Source organism: Mustela nivalis (assembly GCF_964662115.1).
Source record: "Mustela nivalis genome assembly, chromosome: 14".
NCBI classification, from domain to species: Eukaryota; Metazoa; Chordata; class Mammalia; order Carnivora; family Mustelidae; genus Mustela; species Mustela nivalis.
This window is the reverse complement of record NC_139033.1, coordinates 22,570,615-22,592,404: the sequence shown is the minus strand read 5'-3', so window position 1 is coordinate 22,592,404 and position 21,790 is coordinate 22,570,615. Positions and strand designations below refer to the sequence as shown.

Genomic DNA, 21,790 nt, shown 5'->3' with positions numbered 1-21,790 from the left:
CCAAATAATCTGAAGTAAGAACAAAGGATTTCTGTTATAGAAAGCTTAACGTTGGCAGAAAGAGAACTCTTGGGGTTAAGGCACAGAAGCCACGCTAAAACCAACGGGAACGGGTTTCACTGTCAGGGCTTGCAGGGAGCAGGTGGAGAAGGGAACCAAGAGTTAAACTTGATTGAGTATCAGGTACGCTTTCAACCAGCGGCTCAAATGCCACCGAATGCCTTGCGGGTCTGTTCCTCTCTGCCATCTATGTTGCTCTTGCTTTTTTTTTTTCTTTTTCTTTTTTGCAAATGCTTTGACCTGTCTGGTTCCCATGACAGAAAACATAAATGCTGGTAACTGTGAACCCTGTCGAGTTCTGAAAACTCTCATCTACCGCCACACAAGAGTGGAAATGACTAATTTCCTTAGCCTTGGTTTTAAAATCCTGGAGAAAGCAGGTGCCCATCCCTGAGCCCACCAAGCGCAGCTGGAGGTTCCCAGCAGACCCCATGGGAGTATATGAATGAGGAGGGGCAGGTGACCCCCCCCGTGGAGGCTCTATTTCCAGGATAAAAGTTAGTGTGACATCATCTGCAAGTGGAGTCCCCATCACTTGCTCTAAGAATATTACCTACCAGCGACTACCCCAGCCATATCTACTAGTACAGACTTATTGTTTAGACTTGATGGTCTTCAGGACCATCTTGTCATCTGGCCATCCGAGTCATCTTGTCTCTGTCTGGCTGAAGCCCGTAGCAGTACCTGGAGGTGAGGAAGGAAGAAAGGAAGGAAAGCTGTGTGTGGGGGGGGGGGGGATTATTATGTTCTCCAGAGAAATGCAATAGAATCTACATATCCAGTAATTACAGATAGACAGACTGATAGATACCGAGATTTGTTATAGGGATACATAGATAGATGTCAAGATTTATTATAGGGATTTATTATAGGAATTGACCGTCATGATTGTGGAGACTGAGACGTCCCGTGACCTGACCTCTGCAAGCTGGGAACTTAGCAGTCAGTGGTATAAATTCAAGTCTGAGTCTGAAGCTTGAGAACAGCTGATTCAAGTTCCAGGCCAAAGGCAGAAGACTGAGGCTCCAGCTCACAGCCAGGCAGAATGGATGGATACCCCCTTCTACATCTTGTTGTCCTGTTCGGGCCCTCAGGTGATTGGAAGGGGCCCACCCACACTGGAGAGCAATGCGCTTCTCGAGTCCCCTGATTCAAATGCTGATCTTCCAGAAACACACGAACACAGGCACACCCCAAAGTTCGGTTTAACAAAATCTGGGCAGCCAGTAACCCAGGCAGCCTAATGCATAAAACTAATCATCACAGGAGGAAATGGACTTCTGACCTATGTGTAAAGAGGCCTGGAAATTCCTGGAGTCCGAGATACCCTTCATGTGTTCATGAGCTAGCTGTCTACTGGTGTGACTCACACCATTATAGCTTCTATTGGAAAGAGGTTAGAAGGCAGAAAACCCTTGCAGACCGAACATCAGGACCTCTGGAGCCAGGCATACTGGTTCAAACCCCTCCTCTGCCACTGACCAGCCACGTGAGCTTCTGGTAATCACTGAAGCCCCCTTATCCACACACACAATATGGGCTTTCTCTTAAGTCATTGGGATCTAGTCACTTGCAAAGCAACTACAACGGTCCTGAGCCACAAGAAGTCACTCTATTTTTAGTCATCATTATTGTTATTTTTTCTAGTTTTAATAACATTGGGAGCAGTTACGTACACGGATGTGGTTTCCACATCCTTTTTTTGGAGAGTAGAATGAATGGGCTTTGAAAAGGAGGACCCCGATGGAAGTTACACCCACTGTTTCCTACACTAGGAAATAAAGTTCAGACAAAATGATATCATCGGAACACACCAAAATAGGGTTGTAGAGCCAAAATTGACCACTCGGACAGGTAATAGGGTTGTAGAGCCAAAGTTGACCACTCGGACAGGTAATACACTGCACTGGCAGAGAATGCATTGAGGGACCAAGAACAAAAGCTTAATGTTGAATGTGAGCTCTGGGAACTCCCCCTCTCCACAAGCAGTGTCTTAACCTTTTCATGCTGGTCTCGGAACAGCAGCAAGATCAATAGATTGTTGGAGATTAAATGAAATCATCTTCTGTGCATAATGAAGTCACAGCGTGGGTCCGGTTTATAATAGATGGTCAATAAATACCAAGGATAATAATCACACGCAGTTCTCTGAAGTCTTCACATGACCCTGGTCTAGTGGAATTAGAAGAGAGGAAAAGGTCTACCGACCTCAGAGAAGAAAATCACAAGCCAATCGTTAATGCTCTCAGACCAAGGTTCGCAAGAGGCAGAGTGCCATTGGGGAAAATAGCAGATAGTCTTCTGGCTCTAACCAGGACAAAGCGCATCCAGATAAAAGCAGGAGCACCCCAGCTCCAGGATTTCCGATCGGATGACCAGAAATTGACAGCCATCTGCTCGCGTGGCTTGGGATGAGTTCACTCATTCATCACCAGACAACTCCCTGGTTATTGTGTGCCCACCATGTGCCCAGCCCTAGAGATCAGTAGTCAATGAACAGACCAAAATACCTGCTTTTATTGGCCTTACATGCTGATTCGCTACCTTCTTTTTTTTTTTTTAAGATTTTATCTATTTGTTTATTTGTTTGTTTATTTGAGAGAGAGGGAGAGAAAGAGAACAAGCTGATGGGTGGGGGAGGGGCAAAGGCAGAGGAAGAGAGACTCCGAAGACTCCACCCTGAGCACAGCCCCCCACACGGGGCTAGATCACATGACCCTGCGATCATGACCTGAGCAGCAATCAAGGGTCGACGCTGTACTGGCTGAGCCCCCAGGTTCATTATCTTTGGTCTCAAAAGGGAAAAATATTATTTCCTTCCTCATCTGGTTGTTACAATAGTGAAACAATGCGTGTAAAACACTTCCCATCCTGTCTCTCATTCTTAATTACTTAAGAAGTTTCAGAAGTTAATATTATCAGGATGGGTGTCATTATTTAGCCTCAGGTCAGGAACCCACAGAAACTATTCGCCAGCTGTCTCCTGTCCTTGCCTAATGGCACTGAGCCTTGCATCATGTTCCTTCAGCAATACACCAGAGGAAGATTAAATAGGGCTCTAATAGGAACAATGAGACACAGAAACAGTCCAGTATGACCGACATGTCTGTCCTATTCATCAGCATGGTGGGTTGTCTAATCTCACATTCCAAGATAAAGATAAATATGAATCTGGAAACTCTTCTAGACAGAAATGTGTGCTACGTACCAGAAATGACACCAACCACCAAATTAATGTGTGTGAACTTGACATGAAATCATAATTAACAATGTTTATAGCCTTAATTTCAACATGGTGATATGAAATTAGAACATTATGATCTGAAGTCAGAAACTAAGAAAATGTTAGTGTATGTTTTTTGATGATGCTATTTAAGGTCTCGTAGATTCTTTAAAGCACATACCATCAAACACTATTTCACAGAAATGTATTTCATTTTGTTTTGTTTCCATCATTTTAAAATTGACTTTTAAGATATTGTTAAAAAGTGATGCTCAAGATGGTCTTTTTTTTTAAGGAAAGTTAAATGAATTTCATATTTTCAAGGCACATATTGAGGTTTTGAATTGAGAATGAGCCTGGCATTGAAAAAGCATTCTCCATTTTAATTTATTTAAATAGGATTGCTAAATCTTTAATAAACCACTCAGAAATTAGTCCGACCATTCCAATGACTGCAACAAATGTCATTAACAAATGTGAAACAGCCAACTCTCTAAAAAGTAAGGGCACGGAAACCCAGTCCCAGGAGAAGGGAGGGCAGGAGGTAGTCACATTCTCCACTTTGTGTTCTCATGACCAGGCAACCAGAGACAGTGAAGAAACCCTTTTCTGCTCAAGATATTAACCAGAAAGAAAAAATTATCTGAAGGCTTAAGGTTCTGATCATACCCAAGATTCTGGGCTTCTGAAAAACTTCCCTAGGAACTGGCGGAGCAGAGAGAGTAGCTTTCGGGATGGGATTCAGGGGAATGAAGGATGATCTGGACAAAGAGCTTCCGCCCCGCAGAGCGGTGCCCTTGCTGCTGGTGGCCAGGCGGCTGTGTTTGACTTATGGGAACTAATGTTTCCAGCCACGGAAACCCAGGCAGTTGGAGATTCTTCATCATAAGCTGCTTTACAATTACAGAATTTAAAGTAAGCTTCTCAAAACCCTTTCCTTGGAGAGAAATCCCCACCGAAAATACGTACAGCTACAAAGAGATGAACCTAATCCAAACATGCAGTATTTCAGAAAGCTTCCCACACCGGTGATGGGAACATCAGACGGAGAGTAGGTCGGAGGCCGTACCGCACGCCCTTGCTCCGGCCCCGGAGAACAACCACACGAGGAGTCCCACGCAGCTTTCAAGAACCCGGCAAAATGCTGGGGTGTTGCAGATGAGGTAGCGCCCCTGGGCAGGCAGGGAGGAGGTAGAAAGTCATTGCCAATTGTGAATTCTGCCTAGAAGGCTTTTCTTCAAGGAAGAAATCACAAAGGAGCCCGACTTCAGGAGGGTGACACTTGACTTCCAATTTGTCACTGAACTTCTGAGGACACTAGAACCAGCTGGTGGTTGGATGCTGGGTATCATCAGTGAATGTCCCTCAACCAGCAGAAAGATTTGGAAAGAAGGATAAATATTTCCAAGTTACCTTCCCACGGAGTCAGCTTCTGCTTGCTCCATCGCTGTGGGACCTGCCTCTGGGGCTATGATGGGCTCTGGGCTCCACGGCTCTCCCTCCGAAGTATTCTGCTGACTTTTGTAAGAAGACAGCGTTCATTCTGCATTGTCCAGCCCTCCTAAGGCCAAGTGTCCTATCCAAAAGTACCTCTCTGGCCCATCCAAGTTTTCGATCCAACCACGTGGCTCTGTGTCCTGGCTGGTTGGGGATCTTCGTGTCCGTTCTGGAAACCTGGTAGGTGCTGATGAACCTTTCGAAAGGTCAGAGGTTATTCATGGCTGGGGCCTATGTTCCATGTCATGGGAAGCACTCTTGGTTTGAAATGGGTGAAAAGGTCCTTGCTGGTGGGGACACTGAGCAGCATCTTGGTAAGAGAGACCATGGCACATCAGATCCAAGGAAACACTCACTGTGTTCTGATTTTTGCTGCTCTGTGGACTTGAAAACTATTTGGCGAGTGATGCTCACTTCATGGCACTTCCTTAGCTCTCTGCTTTCAAGTTATTAATATGTTAAAACCTCCCTTCTCTTATCACAACACAAAGTCTCCGCAGTGCAGCCCATTTGCTTTATTCAAGGACGCTCCCCCTTATTTCTATTCCCTCTTTCTATCTTTATAAAACCTCCCACTGGCTCTGGGTCCTCTCTCCCTCCAGAATTCCACTGACTGATTCTTCTGTTCAAAGTCTGCCATGAATAGCTCAGTCCTCAAACTTTAGGGTACTTGGGCATTATCCAGAGATCACATAAAGATGCAAAGCTCTGGGATCTGGGGTAGGGTCTAGAAGTTCCTCATATGCCCAGGTGACAAGGTAATTCTGATGTGGCCCACAAACAGTGGGAAGACGACTCCCCATGGCAGCCACAGTTCCTTGCCACCATTAAACTGTTATAAGCTAAACATATAGTAGTTGACGCATTAAACAAATGGTCAGTTTAACCTGAACCCCCAAGGGGTAGATTTCCAGTGACCCCTCAGAAGTTTTCAGACTTTCTTTTACCTGCATCCCTGGACGGTCAGGAGTCCCACCTAAATGAGGCATCTATGCCAAGACTTGACCTGCTCCTTAACGGCACCAAAGTGGGTCACTCCCCACGTTGGCTCACGTCTCCTCTCTTGGAGGAGCAGTCCCCTGGGCAGGAATTCTGTGGTCCACATGTGTTTAGGGAGTCAGAGACATGCAGTTAGACACGTTTCTCATACTGGCCTCATTTTACTCATACTGGCAACTGGAAAATGTCTTTAAACCTGGTCTTCGATGTATTCATCAAGGGTTAGTACAGCTTTTTTTATAGACGTGTGAAGGAAACTTAAGTTTTGAGAAAAATAAGAACTGTTGTTGTTTTATTTTATTTTGCACTACATCTTCCCCAAAGGAAATTTAACTGTTGTGGGAAAAATGTCAGCAGAAAGATGGGATTCTTTTTTTTTTCTTTTTAACGTATATAAATATATGAAGCTTTCTTACAGAATGCTTCTCTCCTGGTTTTACAGATGTTGAAGACTCACTATAATAGTTAATTAATAGTAAAAATAACTCACATTAACAATGCTCGATTGAAACCCAGGCACCAGCAGAGCATCGGAAATGGAGAGGTTGAGCTCCATTCCACAGTAACATCCGTGGCTTGGCACTCCATGAGAAGCACCCTATTCAACACAATTTTGGATTATATTTTTGACAGAATTGGATTGTTGCTGGGCAGACCAGGGAGATCCCCAGGCCCCAAGACCTCCACCCAACCCGTCCCCAGGACACGGGGCAGGAGGCTCTCTCTCCGTCTCTTCGAAAGAAAGAATGGAGGATGGATCAGACACAGTGTTGAGCCGTGCAAGAAGGAAAGTTTATGAAAGCACAAGCATGCTCTCCAGAGCTGACAGCAGGCCACTCAAGGGACAGCTGTGCGCCCAGGGTTGGTCTCTATTGTTCATTGATGATGGTTAACAAGTGGATAGAATACTTATTACTTGGGGAGGGATTTCTGGGGAGCAGGGTTTGGAGGCTTTTCTGCCTAACACTTTGGGGTTTCTGGCCTTCTTTGTCTTGGGCATGTCTGGTTTGATCCGGCTTCTTGTGGCTTCGTTTTGGAATGCTGCCAGGACAGGTCTCTAACTAACCCCCCCCCCCCATAGCTGGCCATGACTCCCCTCTGCTGCACTCCAGGCATCCTGTTAAAACCTAACTACCTGCCTACTCTAACAGAATCAACAACCTCCAGGAACCCCCAGAGCAAATCAGAAATATCTCCTCTCCCGGGGGCGAGTGCAGTGACCCCCTTACTCACCTGGAGTTGTCCGCTGGAGCTCAGGTTAAATAAATAAATAGAGCGCGGTTCCACCCAAGTGTTCACACAAACAGGAGAGAGAATTTGGAACAGAGATTTAAAATAGAGTCGGTAGAGTTGATTCCTTTCCACCTACAGAGAGTTTCAGAATCCTCTCAAAGACTATTGAAAGAAGGGCCGGAGAGGTTGCTTTTTGTATTGCCGCAATTTCCAGAAAACATTAACTTCCAACAGCACAGATTCCAGCTTTTGGTATCTTTTGACAATCTCAATAGGGGTAAAGATCAAGGATTTCCCTACTGGCAAATTGCAAGTGCAGCTCTAAGCGTTTTTCTTCTGAAGAGCTGGGGAAACAGCTCACTGAAATTCCTTCCGACAGAAAACACGGATAACCTCGCCGAAGACCCAGCTAATTTGAGTTTGTGAGAATTACGGGACTACTTTTTTGGGTATTATTTCTGAAATAACCTTCCTCTCCTCACCCCCACGTCATGCATATATTTATATGTACCTTTTTCTCTCTCTTTCTTTCTTTCAACCAACCTTTCTTTCTTTCTTTCTCTCTTTCCCACTTCCTTCCTTCCTTCCTTCCTCTCTTTCTCTATCTTTTTCGTTCTTTTTGTGCTGCAGCTTCAAATACACATCTTGTTTATTTCCCAATTTGTAGCTATCTCAAGATTGTGAGCCTGTTTAGAAAAAAAAAATTTTTTTTAAATTTGGAAAGCATCTTGTTTTGTAGTATTTCAAATTTAGAATTCCATTTAGCTGCAAAATGAAAACAAAGAGATAAAACACAGTCCTGTGTGTTTCAAGTTCGGATGCATCTCAGCCACATTGCATAGGTTATTTTGATTTAGTTTTAACAAAATACCACATTAAATCACTCTAATGAGCTGTTTCTGTTCCCCTCTCGGCACAAGGTCATTAGGTACAAGACAGCATCTTTCTGCACTGTTTTCACTATTTCATGTCATGGATGTCAAAGAAGACTTTGATGGTTTTCCATGGTGGAGAAGAGGACACAACTGTTCCTGGACGAACGGGTCTGTACCATGGCAGCGAAGCGATCCGTCACGCTCTCCGGGACTGGCCCCAGGCCCTCCGGGCACATGTCTGGTCCTGGGAGAAGGGCTCCCCAACCCCGCTCTCTCCCTCGCTCAGAAATAAGCTCATCTCACACACCGCGTTACAGCGGTAACCCATCCGCGTGTACGCTTCCTGGGGATGAAACGCAAAAGCTGAAATTAGCATACACATTTAAAATATCTGTCATTAAGTGAATTGTGCTTTTTTTAGGGTAACAGCTGTCTTTTTAATTAAGGAGAGTTGCAGCTACATCATGCTCAGGAAGCACTGCACCACACATTCCGTTCACCCATGGCAGGCCAGGAGCTCCCTTCCATTCTGCGACGGGATCCAGACAGCAAGGTGAAAGCAACCAGGTATCTGAAGGCTGGTTTAGCGTTACAGTGTGATATGCTAATTATAGAGGAACAGCTCTTGCTCCAGCTTCCAATTAGGGGTCTGAACAACCTCGTCAGTACTTTTCGTGGTTGTTAGCATGTCTAATTATTTACGTCCTGGTATAATTTCTGTGAAAGCTGGTATTCAGGTGAGTGGTGCCGTGGGTGGACTCCCACTGAACGTGAGATGGACCAAAACAGGCTTGCCGGCAATGCTCTGGGGAAGACGGAGCCGGGGTTAATGTTCAGCAAAGCTTTCCAAAGTGACTTTGGGGGGAAGGAGGGCCAGGTCTTTTATTCAACTATCACGGCAGCCCTGGCATCCTGCCAGACCCATTCCTTGGAGGGGACAGAATCCGCCACCGTTCCCTCCCCGCACTGGGAAGGGCTGTGTGTCTTCACTGCAAGGATCAAATCGAAGCGAAGAGAAGAGCTGCCTTTCCAGGTATTTATCAAAGTTGAACTCCTTTCTTCTCCACGCCTGAAGAACTAATTCATAAGTTACTGAGAATGAAGCTGACAATGATTTACATTGTTGGTGACTGTTTAATGCTGGTTGATAGGTCTTCACTAAAGCATCACACACACACACACACACACACACACTTACTATGCAAATATTTTTATATTTTGTGGCTACTCTCTCTTAACCAAATAACATTTGTGTGTGCTAGGGTGTTAGCAAACAAGAGACACATTTGACATCCATGTCACATCTTAAAGGCATTTCCACCAAAATCAAGATAAGACTGCCAAATGTGTCTGCATGGAGAGATTTGGTGCCCCCCCCCCAAGGTTTTCAGTACTTACACAGAAATGGGTTTGTGGATGAAGTTATTTTAACACAAGTGGCCATATCCCTCTGAGGTTCAGCAGAGACACGAATGAAGATCAAGTCCAACAGCAATGTCAGAAGAAGTCGGGGTCCCTTATGCTTCACTTTATTTGCCATGTGATCCCTCTGACAAGCAGGAAAGTTTTTCTAGCTCTCTGATGTTATGCATGAGAAACTGGTGGTACAGGAAACATTTAAGGTTGAACAAAGCCTGTGGTCATAGGAATAGTGAACAAGTTAATTACGAGAAGTAGGTAAAGGAAGAAGGCGTGAACAGGAGTCAACTACGGACCCACATGGGTGACAGGGTACCAGGGAGCCAGCTCAGTGGTGTTTTTCAAGAACCTGCAAACCAAGCTTCTTTCCAAGAACTCAACTACACAACTAGCACAGAGAAATCAGAGCCTAATACACACAACCCCATCAATGAGATAGATTGCTCTGATGGTCTACAAGAATTACTAGCACCCTTAGTAAATACACTGCCAAGGGAGAGGCAGAGGACTTTTGGCATGTTAAGAAGTAGGTCCAAAATGGAAGCACAGGAAAGAACAGTTACACAGGTGAGGTTTTGCAGAAATCGTGCAAACAATGATCTTGGGACTGGGTCACCTGTCCCCTGGACCGAGGGCCCACTCTGTTGAACAGGTGAATGGTATTATATAGCCAAGCGTTTGGAATAATGAAACCTTGTTCTGACTGCCCATTCCCCAGGCTCTCTTCTGATTGTCTGACTTCCCAAGCAGTCTGCCTATGGGGACAGAATGTGTCGGTCAGGACCAAGAGAACATCTGGTCTACCTGACAGTTATATTACTCGCTGTAAATTAATGAACTGGCACTCTGGTTTCCTATGTCAGTCTCCTGTGAGATGTGTTAACGTGAGTCAGCTTCTCGAACTGTGGGACCCTGAAAAATCAGCGCATACACATTGCACGGCCTGACCCAAGCCACACTGGAGGACCACTCTGGAAAGTTTCTGAAGGCCTCAGTTAAATTAAAATGTCCTCCCCAAAGATTAACACCTAAATAATCATTTCTTCAATCAAAAATTGACTCTAAATTTTTGACGCAGTGTGATGTAATCCAGAGACACTGAATCGGCAGTGGGGCTAAGTTAGAGACCTGGCAGCAATTAATGGTTGACACCCTGGACAAGAGGACAGGACAAGTGGCCACTCAGACCCCAGGGACCTGCCGTGTCAAGGCAGGATGAGGCTGGAGCACTTTTAATAATGAGAGATAATCTTGTAGATCTTGAGGGATTAAGAATCGATGTAAGGGAGACCTCTTGAAAGGACTTCTGAAATAGCTACAGAGCTTGTCCCCAATCGACATTTTCTTATACAATAACAGTGACAGTGTGACAATAATGTCCCTAGAAGAACAACGCAGACCTCAAACTGCTTCTCTCCGATGAAGCCTCTGTTTCCATAAGACAACCAGAGAGGAAAGAAAGGAGAAAGCAGAGCAGTGTTGTGCGTAGTCCTAGACAGGCCCCCGACAGGAGTCCCCTGTAGGTCATCGCAACCTGCAGTCCAAATCACGTGTGCACATACAACACCAAATCATGTGCAAAGTGCAGACCGAAAATCGAACCAGAGCAGACTTTTCCGGGCCTCTAATGATTTTTTTGATTCAGAGTGGATTTGCGGCTGGGCGGTTGGGATGCCGCGGGGCGGGGTGACCTCCCCAGGGGGCTTGATTCCAGTGCAGCATGATGCAAAAGGCAGCCTTGGAATTGTGCAACAGGGTGGCCCTGGGCCAAAGGCTGGTCAGAGCAGCCCCTGCCCCACAAACGTCTGCTTGAATTACAGAGTGAGCCCCACAGGCACGGGAATAAAGGGAACCACGCAGCCTCCCATTCCCAGGCTCCGCTTTCCATTTGCACACCCGTTACCTTCCCTGGATTGAGTCGTTCCCATGCTGACAAATCTCAGAAAAACTGCAAATGTGGTTCTCTCTGACTGCTGGGTGGAGAGACCCCTGGTTAGTCACAGGGTCCAAATTGCATACATCATCTTCCTCCGGAGGAACTCGGGGGAGTGATGACCGCCCTGTGTCTCAAGGAAGTGTGGGGCGTTAGTGTGCTGGCCGCATCCCCGCATCGTTCCGACGCTGTCTGTCGGGCAGAGGAGAGCCGAAGTAAATCACGTGGCAGATAATAGCACAGTAGGGACAGTGCCTGGGGGAGGAGAGAATGATACCTGAGCCACTTCATGCGCTATTTTCAGGAATAGAATATTTGGAAATCTCAAAGACATTTGATAATTCTAAACAGCTCGTTAAATTACCCTGCTCACTCCGAAAGAGAAAGAGGTTCCAAATCTGCATTCATGTTGCTGAGAGGGAAAAGCGTTCGGAATAACTCCTGCACGGATTTCTGGCGAGCATCACGGCACTTTTCTCTGAAGACATTCCCTCCATCGCCCGCTGCTCGCTGCTTCACAACACTTGACAAATTCTCAGTTCTTAAAAGCCCCCATAAATGTTTTGTAAATCGCTCCATTTTATCAGGGAGTTCTCAGAGCCTTGTCCCTGATCTTCACCGTGTTTTCATTCCCCACTCCCTGTTTATCTTTATTTTTATGCATTTTCCAACATAAAAAGGCTGTCATTATTAGAGCCAGCGCCCTCATTATTATTATCATGACGTTAGAAAAGATTTACGGTCTGCAAGCTGGAAATTCTCACCGTCTTAAGAGTCTCACCACTCCTGACAAATTAAAAAAAAAAAAAATGCCATCTCTAGGGAGAAAAAAGATAAAAGATATCTTAAATTGTTAGGTGGTGTCAGGAAAGAGAAGTGTGCCCATCCCCACTTCTTAGGGGGATTTTTAGGCGAACTGCGAGCCGGAAGAGACTGCTGGAGAGACTGGGGGATCCTTCGCGGGGACTCTGCTCCCACTGCAGGAGGAATTGCCCCGATGTGGACCCGCAAAGCTGCCTGAAGGAGACAGGAGGGTCGTGATGGGATGTGGCAGAGAGAGCCGGAGAAGGGCACAGCAGGGAACTTAGTGAAATTGCACCGAGACCTGAAATTATAGACCTGTTTGGAATATGAATCCCCACAGGGCTTCTCGGGGGCCCGCGATTGAAGCTTGTTTGGAATCCTTTCCCGGACAAGTTCTATTAAAAATGAGATAGTGTACTGTAAATACGGGACCGTGTGTTCAAGCATTTGGTCAGCACTCGGGCACCTGATTCATTCCCGATAGCACAATCTCCTGGATATTAGACCGGGAGCTCAGGGAACAGCCGGCACATGTTTCCATCACTCAGAATCGCTACCTTTTTAAACACAAGCATGTAAATGAAATACCGGCCGCGGCCAAGCCGAGCTTGGGCACCCAGCGGCGGCGGCTGCCCGGGGCGGAGGGCTAGCGGGGCGCCCCAGTCCCCCCCGGCCCGCGCTCCTAGCAGAGCCCCATCCCCAGGAGAAGCCGGGTCAGCCCCAGAGCATCCGCATTAAAAGAAAAAGAAATCCAACTAGAAACCAATTTTCCCTGAACAGCTGTTGGCGGATGTTTAATTTCTGCCCTGGAAGGCCCGCGTGGCCGAGGCTACCTGATCCCGGGGGTGGGCAGAGATCCGGCCCCCCTTCTCCGACCGTGCAGCTCGCAGTCCCGGCAATCTCGGAAATATTTCACGGTACTTCTGAGACACCTAGACTTTTAGGGGGGTCGTGGAGAGTGTCAGAGATGTTCTTCCCCGAAGGACACAGAGCGGGGCCCTCGGCTTCCAGCCAATCCGCCCCTCTCGGCGCCGCCCAGGGAAATCTTGGAGCTGCGCTCCGAACCCCTCATTCATTTCCAGGATGGCCCCGTCGGACGTTAGCGGCGTCAGCCCTAAATCACAGCCGGAGAGGGCTGGGGTGGGAGAGGTTCGCGGGCCCGGACGACCGGAGCGAGCCGGGGCCTCCAGCCGCGGGAGGCGGTGACCGCAGCGGGCAGCGCGGGCGCGAGGGAGGCCCCGGGCGCGCCGGCCTCCGAGGCTCCCGAAGGCTGCGAACGGCCGAAGTCCTCCCGCACCCAGTCCGCCTTCGGTCAGCGGAAGGACCGAGGTGGAGGGACGCAAGGCCGAAGGCCCCGCCTGTCCCCGCTCTGGGAGCAGGGAAGGAGGCCCTTGGTGGGGAGGCCTCGGGATCCCGAGACCCGACGAAGGGAAGCGGTCAGCGCTGGGCGGGCGCGCGCGAAGTCCTGGGCTGAGCAGGCACGGACTTGGGATGGTTCCGGAGAATCGGATGTGGCAAAGGAAACGCAAAGGAGAATCTGGAAGGTGGAACGAATGGAAGCTGAAGTCATACTTCATGCACTTCTCAGATTGCCTCCATATGGACCCTGGGCTCCCGACACACAGGACCGTCACATCCCACAAGAGAGCACCTGTGCGCATGCGCGTGAATTCCCCGTGGGGAGGACTTCCCGGTGGAGTGGACTTCCCCATGGACGTGGTCTCCTCTGGTAACAGCTGTTCCTCCTCAAAACCCTGGGACCCCTGCCCTCTGGCTGTCAGAGAGCCCTCCCAGCAGAGGTGGCATCAGAGTGGACCCCCAGCGACGGTCACAAGGCACCTGCTGTCTCTGGACTCCGTTCATATCCTGTGTAGGTCCCCTGGACTCCAGAGTTATTGCCAGGTTGTAAATGCAGCAGTTTACATCTGGAAAGCACGGGGAGCAGCTAAAACCCAAATGTGGTTTCAGAAAAAAGACACTGATGAACTTGTTTGGAAACAGACTAATTTCCTGATTCATCCTCGGAGGGTGGGTTTTCCCAAGGGGCTGGGGAACACTTCCCTTCTGAGGGGGGCTGTCAGCCTCTGCAGCCCAAGGAGGCCCAGGTGGAAGGACAGACATGTTCTGAGGCGCAGTTACCACCTGCAAGGGGCTGAGCGGTGGCTTCTGATGAGACACGCTGTGTCCTAACGCCCAGAACCTGTGAGTGCGGAAAAGCACCCTTATTTGGATAAAGGAGTTACTTCCCAATACTCCTTTCCCCGCCAGCCCGCTGGAAACCACTAATCTATTAAACTACCACGAATCTATGTGGATTTACCCTCTCTGTATATTTCATATGAATGGAATTGTACTATATGTAATTTTTTGTTTCCAGCTTCTTTTACTTGAAACAATGTTTCAAGGTTCACCCCTTGTAGCAGGTGTTGGCCCTTCATTCCTTTTTAGGGCAGAGTAATACTCCATGGTATAACTAGGGCACATTTTATCCGGCTGGCATCTGTTGTTGAAGGATACTTGGGTCATTGTTCCCACTTTTGGGCTCTTGTGCTCTGTCTGGAATCCTGCCCCCCTGGACACAGATGTTTGTTCACCTGTTTGAGTCCCCATTTTCCACTCTCTGGTGTGTAAGACTGTGGGTGGAATCGCCGGGTCAGAGGGTAACTCCACGTTTTACTTGCTGAGGGAGGGGCTGTCAGGGGGATCCCACCACGGCTGCTCCATTTTTCATTCCCACCAGCATTGGATAAGACAGGAATATTCTCCACGGAAAAGCTGCCCTCCCCCTGATGATAAGGTCCAAGTGCACACTCTTCCTTCCACATCCCCAGCAAGGACTGACCACCCACTGCGGTAAATTGACCCCTGGCTCCATTCAGCACCAGCAGCCTGTGACAGTATCAAGGTCTGCTGCAGGGAGGAGGTGGAACGAGGATCAGCCCTGACAGCTATGAAAGGCATGTAGAAGAGAGGAGAAGTCGTCCAGGCCAGAAAATCTAACATGGGTTAGCTATGTTCGAAAGTAAGTGCCTAGATTACCTGGTTACAGGGAAGGGAGCCTGGGAGCAGAAATCAGGGAGGTCATAAAACCTGTGCACCCCACATGCCAGCTCCCTCCAGCATTTAATTTCTCTTTATCATAAATAATAATCAGGTTTGGTGCCTAATGCTGATTTAGCCCAGCCCTTCCCGCTGGTTCTGCGGCACTGCTCAGAGCACAGAAGCCCTGTTTCCACATCCTGTGAACTGTGCTCCGTGGCCACGCCATCCACCCGTCTGGACCTTCGGGATGCTTCTGCAAGTCACCTCTGACTAAAGAAGAACTGGAGTGGCCTCTAGGGTTACAAACAGCAGAAACAAACTCTGTCCGCAGTGAAAATAACACAATACATGACCATCAAGGAGTGCAGTTCCTTAATGTTTTCAAACTACTGTATTTAAAAAGAAGCAGCTTTAGGGAATCAAAGACTCATGAAGTTACTTTTACCAAGATTCACTAAATTATTTTTACAAAGATGTAGAAATAGGAGACACTCTCCACAGCATTAAATGAGGCAGCTCTTCTTAATACTAGACATCAGGGCTTAAAAATTGTCAGAACTCAGTGTTAATTCTGGTATATTAATATGAGTCAATATGTGACCCTGAATTCTAAGCAAAAAGCTTTGAATATTATCTCACAAGTGAGGGAGAGACTTTGAAAATGCTTACTAAGGGAGTGATATGATGAAAGCTTTAAGTGAAGATTAATTTGGATGCAGTGCTAGAAGGAAATCTGTACCTTTGGGCCTGGTTGTGGGTGGTGACAGTGGACTTAATGTGAGTGACATTGGTGCGAGAATTTGTATGGCCTGAAGTGATTTACCTGTCGGGAGAGAGAAGAGAATACTACAATAAATTCGTGGCTCTGAACTTGGGCAACGGGCGGGAAGAGCACGCAGCCCAGATGGGGGTGGGGGGCGCGCCAGGGCCAGCCGGGAGGGAGAAGGAAGCTGCGGCTCAGCCTCTCCTCGGGTTGAATTTTTCAGTGACACCAAAAGATCTCTGTGAAAAGGTCCAATGAGGAGTTACAGGAAGATTGTCAACTCCTCTACTTGGATATAGTCAGGGATGCGGTGACACATTCCAAACCTCGCTCATGATGGACACGCAATACAGGCTTTGAGGTGACAGATTGACAGAATCAATGAATTGCCTCCGGTGGAAAGACAGGAAGGTAAAGAAGTATGTGGACCATCACAGGTGACAAGTCTCAACGTTCACGCCCCTCAGAGACCCTGTCCTCCGCTCAGGCTGCATTGTAGCCCAGCGACCTCGGGAGGATGAGCGTTAACATCCGTGGTCCACAAACTGGGGAGTATATGTCAGAGCCTCCTTCTTTAAGCACCATTTAGAAAGGTATTGTTAGAAGGCACAAATGAGCTAAGAATACAGTGTAAAAAAAAAAAAATGTCCAAGTAAAAGTACTTAAAATAGAAAAGCTAAATTCAGACAAGTCCCCAAAAGACTGATTCTTATCTGAAGCTTACATGATCGTCTGAAGGCTTAAATATTCATGTTCTCAGTTTCTCTTCTGATTCCACCTGCTGAGCTGGGGACATTTGGAAATAGCACATGAGTAGAAATGTCCTTGAATGAGAATGAATTCAGACTTGAATGGACAGGTAGGGGAAGATTAAAAATAGTGTTGATTTGTAGGTAGAATTTTAAGATGTTCAAATGAGTTAAATACCCACTTAGGTGCTTGAATTCGACCTTTGGGCCACACAGCAAGTTCCAGGACCTGCACAGGCTTGTGTCGAAGGCGGCCAGCAGGATGCCATAGTGTGCGTGGCAGGCCAGGGTTTCTATGAAACCATGCACCCCATGAACATGTGCCCCACCCCCCACGTGGTGAACCAGGACCCAACTTTCAGCCGTACGCTCACCGCTGTTGGGCATTCATCTGGGGGCAGGAGAGGAGGTGGAGTGTGGTCAGCATCTTCCCAAAACTGCCTTCCTGGGGCAGAGGTAGTGCACTGATGATAACACAAGCACAGTATGAAGAGGAGAGAAAATGATGACGTGTCATTGGTAGCTCTGCGTGAGAGAAGCTGGAGTAAGAGGGACTGTCAAGTCAGAAACATGGGCCCCAGGCCCTACTGCCTGTCACTATGACTTGGGATAAGCCAGTCCACCTCTCTGGCCTGAAGACGTTCCCGTCTTCTAAAGCCATATGAGCAAGCCCACCTCGGACACTCCGGTGGCTGTGCTGAGAAATACCTTAGTAATGCAGATGCCATCAGCAGTGGGATCTGGGCCATCAGGAATTTTTTAAAAAGAAAGAAAGAAAAGCTCCAAGAAAATGGGATTGCACAATAAGAAGGGTATGCTTAACTAGAAAATGACCAGTCACTAGTCCCGAGACTAGGACATTAGGGAGCTCGACTTCCTAAGGCCGACTTCCTGCCACCGACTGATGCCATCCAGCCGGTCACCTGCTCCCGGTCATGGCTCAGCATGGAGACTGGCCTCCAGGTCACATCATTGCTCATGGACAGAAGAAGGCACTGTGTTGTCCTCTGCGCTCCTGCGATTTTCTTTTTACCAAGAGACAAATTACATGCAATCCAGATCCATTGCATTCATTTTGCTGACTTTTGACAAACGTAGATACACCCTTGTGATCCCCTCCACAACAGTCGCCGTAAAAATTTCCCCGTACCGCTTGTGAGGCAGTCCCTTCCCCAGTTGGCCCCACAGAGCCGCTGCTACACTGGCTGTCACCATCTGTGCATCCCTAGGAACGGAGAGACAGCGTGCCCTCTCCTGGCCTGGCGCGCTCACTGGGCTTGAACCAAGGTTTGCCCCGTCACCGGCTTCCTGGCAGTTCTCCGTTGCTTGTCTCCTCCACAACGCTGCATCTGCTCTTCGGATGATGGACGGTTGGGTCAGTTCCCATTTGGGGTGATTGTCAGAGCAGCTGTGCAGTGTACCGTGGTCCTCGTGTGGGCAGCGTGCAGGCACGCTGGTCCTCGTGTGGGCAGGTGTTTGAATTTCTCCTGCGTAAATTCCCAGGAATGGGGTCTCACTGGATCATGAGTGTGTGTGGAACTTCACGGGAAACAGTTGCACACATCATCAGAGTTGCCGCGCCCTATCATGCCACCAGCCAAGGCTGTCCCACGTCCTCATGAGCACTTGGCATTCCCCATCTTTTTTACAGTGCACGTGGTTTTCTTTGTAAGTGCTAAAACCTCTGTCCCAGACGCCCCACCTGAAGATGTTCCCCCGTGTCTCACAGGGGAAGGCTGTGCCCTTCCACTCCACAGGACAAGGGAGAAGGGGCTTAGCATGATTGCTCCATGTTAATTAAAATGTGTATGCTAGGGCTCAGAGTGAATTTTAGATTCTACGTGGATAAGTAAACCTAAGCCAATTCTCTTGGGAAGGAACAGAGCCATGGCTCTTGGAGTGAGAGCTGACTTTGTCTTCCATGATTAAAGAAAAGGCCCTTTTAAGTAAAAAGTTTTAGGTGTGTGAAATATGTCTATCCTTATGTCATTAATATATGAAATAAAAATGCATGTATTCAGAATGGCTAAATCCAAAGCTATGAGAACTGACTTTCCTCAAATCAGCATTTCTTTACCCAGCCCTGCATTCATTCGATCTGTTAGCAGTGATCAAACATCTGCGTTATGGAAGGAAGAACTGGCATGTGACCTCCGGGAGACAAGAGCCAGCATCATCTGCACGGCTAAGGTTCCCTCACTTTCTTCATGGAAATAGAAGCACACGGCAGTCTCTTAAAACTATTCCATCAAAGCGCAGTTTCTAACTGGTTGGATTAAGCTCCTCAGAAACAGTCCGCTGAAGTATAGCTCCAATCTTCTCATGTCATAAACATGATGCAAAGAACATTCTTATCCACTATTATACTCAGATCTCCAAAGTTGGAGAGTCAGAGAGGGTATCTTGGAGAAACATATACCAAGAAGCCAACAATATTCTAGAAGCAATATGTTCAAAGAACCATTATGTCTGCATTTTTAAACAAGAAGGAAAGAAGAATAAATCCATTCCAGCCACCATCCCAGGAGCTGGAGCCTGGGTGATGCTGTTTCTACCACAGCTGGACCACGGCCACCCCCCATCCCGGGGTGAAGAACCTGAGGAGCCATGACTTCTGGCACTGGGGCTGGCGGCTCCTGGGACAGCACACTCTGTCCATGTCATCAGGTCTTTCCGGACGTCAGTGAGTCCTGATGATCTATACATAACCAGGAACTGGTCTTAACTACGTATCATTCTTTACCTATTGCTCACATAAATCTCAGCGTCTTAAAGGCAGGGAGGCACTGGTGCAGTAACATTGACCGAGGACCTAGCTATTAAGCTGTCGTAGGCTCCAGAATCAGTGAATGTTTGACAGCACAGGAACGAATGCGTATCAGCAACACTGCTTTGTCCATGTTTCAAGGGCAGAATTTGAAACCGTGCTTTTGCACCAGGCAGGCTCTGATCAGTAACAAGATACTGTCATAAAGGAGTGCTCGAGCCCACGCCCTGGTGCCCACACCCTGCCCTTCGCTGGTTCACTAAGGCCCCTGCAGGGAAGCATAGCTCATGAGACAGAAGGTACACAGCTCTGAAATGAAGAAAATTAAAAAAAATAATAATGAAACATTTTTTTTCCAAAAAAATAAAAAGATCAGATTAACCCTCATGGTCCTGGAGACCTCTTGTCCTTCATTCCCGGTAGAGCTCCGTTATTGGGGAAAACCGCATGGTCTCCAACTATAGAATGTTCTGCTTTTACTGGAAGTCCAAGCAGTCAGAAAGAAGGGCTCTCAGCCCCGGCAGGTGTATGATTTGTACACCCAGACCCTCACCTCTATGCACACACACAGCCTTCCATCCTCCTGGACCAAAGGTAGAAAGAAAGTGCAGTGCAGCCACTGTCCTGCCTAAACTCAAGTGAGTCTTGGTAAAGGTGTAAAGAATCAGGGCTGCTGCACATTTCCATGACTGACAGCATAGAATGTCTTCTTTTTTTTTTTTTTTTTAACTTTTTATTTTTTATAAACATATATTTTTATCCCCAGGGGTACAGGTCTGTGAATCACCAGGTTTACACACTTCACAGCACTCACCAAAGGGGCACATGCACCTGAATGTTTATAGCAGCTATGTCCACAATAGCCAAACTATGGAAAGAACCTAGATGCCCATCAACAGATGAATGGATCAAGAAGATGTGGTATATATACACAATGGAATACTATGCAGCCATCAAAAGAAATGAAATCTTGCCATTTGCGACAACATGGATGGAACTAGAGCGTATCATGCTTAGCGAAATAAGTCAAGCAGAGAAAGACAACTATCATATGATCTCCCTGATATGAGGAAGTGGTGATGCAACATGGAGGCTTAAGTGGGTAGGAGAAGAATAAATGAAACAAGATGGGATTGGGAGGGAGACAAACCATAAGTGACTCTTAATCTCACAAAACAAACTGAGGGTTGCTGGGGGGAGGGGGTTTGGGAGAAGGGGGTGGGACATATCAGATAAAGGACTAGTGTCCAGAATCTATAAAGAACTTAGCAAACTCAACACCCAAAGAACAAATAATAGAATGTCTTCTTTTAAATTGCTTCTCTTCCCCTCCCAAGCACACATTTGACAGCATTGGCTTTCTTCAAGTTTCTGTTTGAAACATGGTGTGGCATAACTAAGTGACCAGAGCACATATCTGATGGGCCTGGCCGGGGCGTTCCTGTGGGTGACATAGACCGCGTGTTCCCGTGGGTGACATAGACCGCGTGTTCCCGTGGGTGACATAGACCGCGTGTTCCCGTGGGTGACATAGACCGCGCTCCTGCGTGTCCCCAGGTGTTCTCTGCTCCCAGATCTGGACAAATCACCTTGCAGACAATTAGGAGGTTGAGTATTTGAATGTCTTCCTGTGGGATGACCCGCGGCAGGGTTCCCGTGCTGGAGACCCACATGCTGGCACATCACTCTCGGCGAGTGAGTGAGGGGTTTCTGGGATTCACTGAGAAGTTTCACTTTCTCATCTCCTAGTCTTTCGGCAAACAGGCAATCTGACACTTGCATAATGAACTGGTTTTCAAAGCATTCAAAAGTGTATTGGGAAGATTCTGTCTGAAAAGCTGGCTGAAAATGTGAACAAGCATGTTACGACACTGATGTCAGGTGGTGGGACATGAGGGTTCATACAGAGTAGGGTTCAGGGGTGGGGGCGGGGGACACCTGCCCTAGAGCATCTCTGGATGTGTGCACAGTGTTTAAATATCCCACTTTGGGTTCAAAACATTCATTGAGCTCCTCCCAACACCGGGCTTGGAACACCAGGGAGAGGAAGGACCAGGCAGACAGAGCCCTCCCTGGGGCCACGAGGGTAACAAACATGGGAGGGGAGTTTTGAGGCAATAACCTTCCAGATGCATGCCCCTGTTGAATCCAACGTCTGGACGTGCAGCCAACTCAGACCTAGCAGGGAGAGGAGATTCGTGCATTCTAAAGGCCCATCTCCGCAACCTCCTAGTGCCGGGGCAGAAGGAAGGCGCCTGTACCCGTCACCTCTTCTCGCCGTCCCCTCTGCTGCGCGAGTGACGCCTATTGGGAATCCTGTCTCGGATTGTTCCCTGTCTTGTCCTGTCTTGTTCCCAAAGCATGCAGTTCTGGGCCTTTAGACGTACAAAATTTGCTCGGTCATAATGACCATACACCGTAGAATT

At 47.6% G+C, this 21,790-nt stretch overlaps 1 long non-coding RNA gene across 1 annotated transcript; it reads right to left on the bottom strand.

The window, feature by feature from the left end:
- Positions 1-7,820: 7,820 nt before the first annotated feature.
- LOC309847970 lies at positions 7,821-11,397 on the bottom strand. Its single transcript, XR_014302749.1, has 3 exons — positions 11,210-11,397; positions 9,286-9,485; positions 7,821-8,230 (listed from the first exon to the last, which is right to left on the bottom strand). It is a non-coding gene; the product is annotated as an uncharacterized lncRNA (long non-coding RNA).
- Between the last annotated feature and the right edge of the window lie 10,393 nt (positions 11,398-21,790).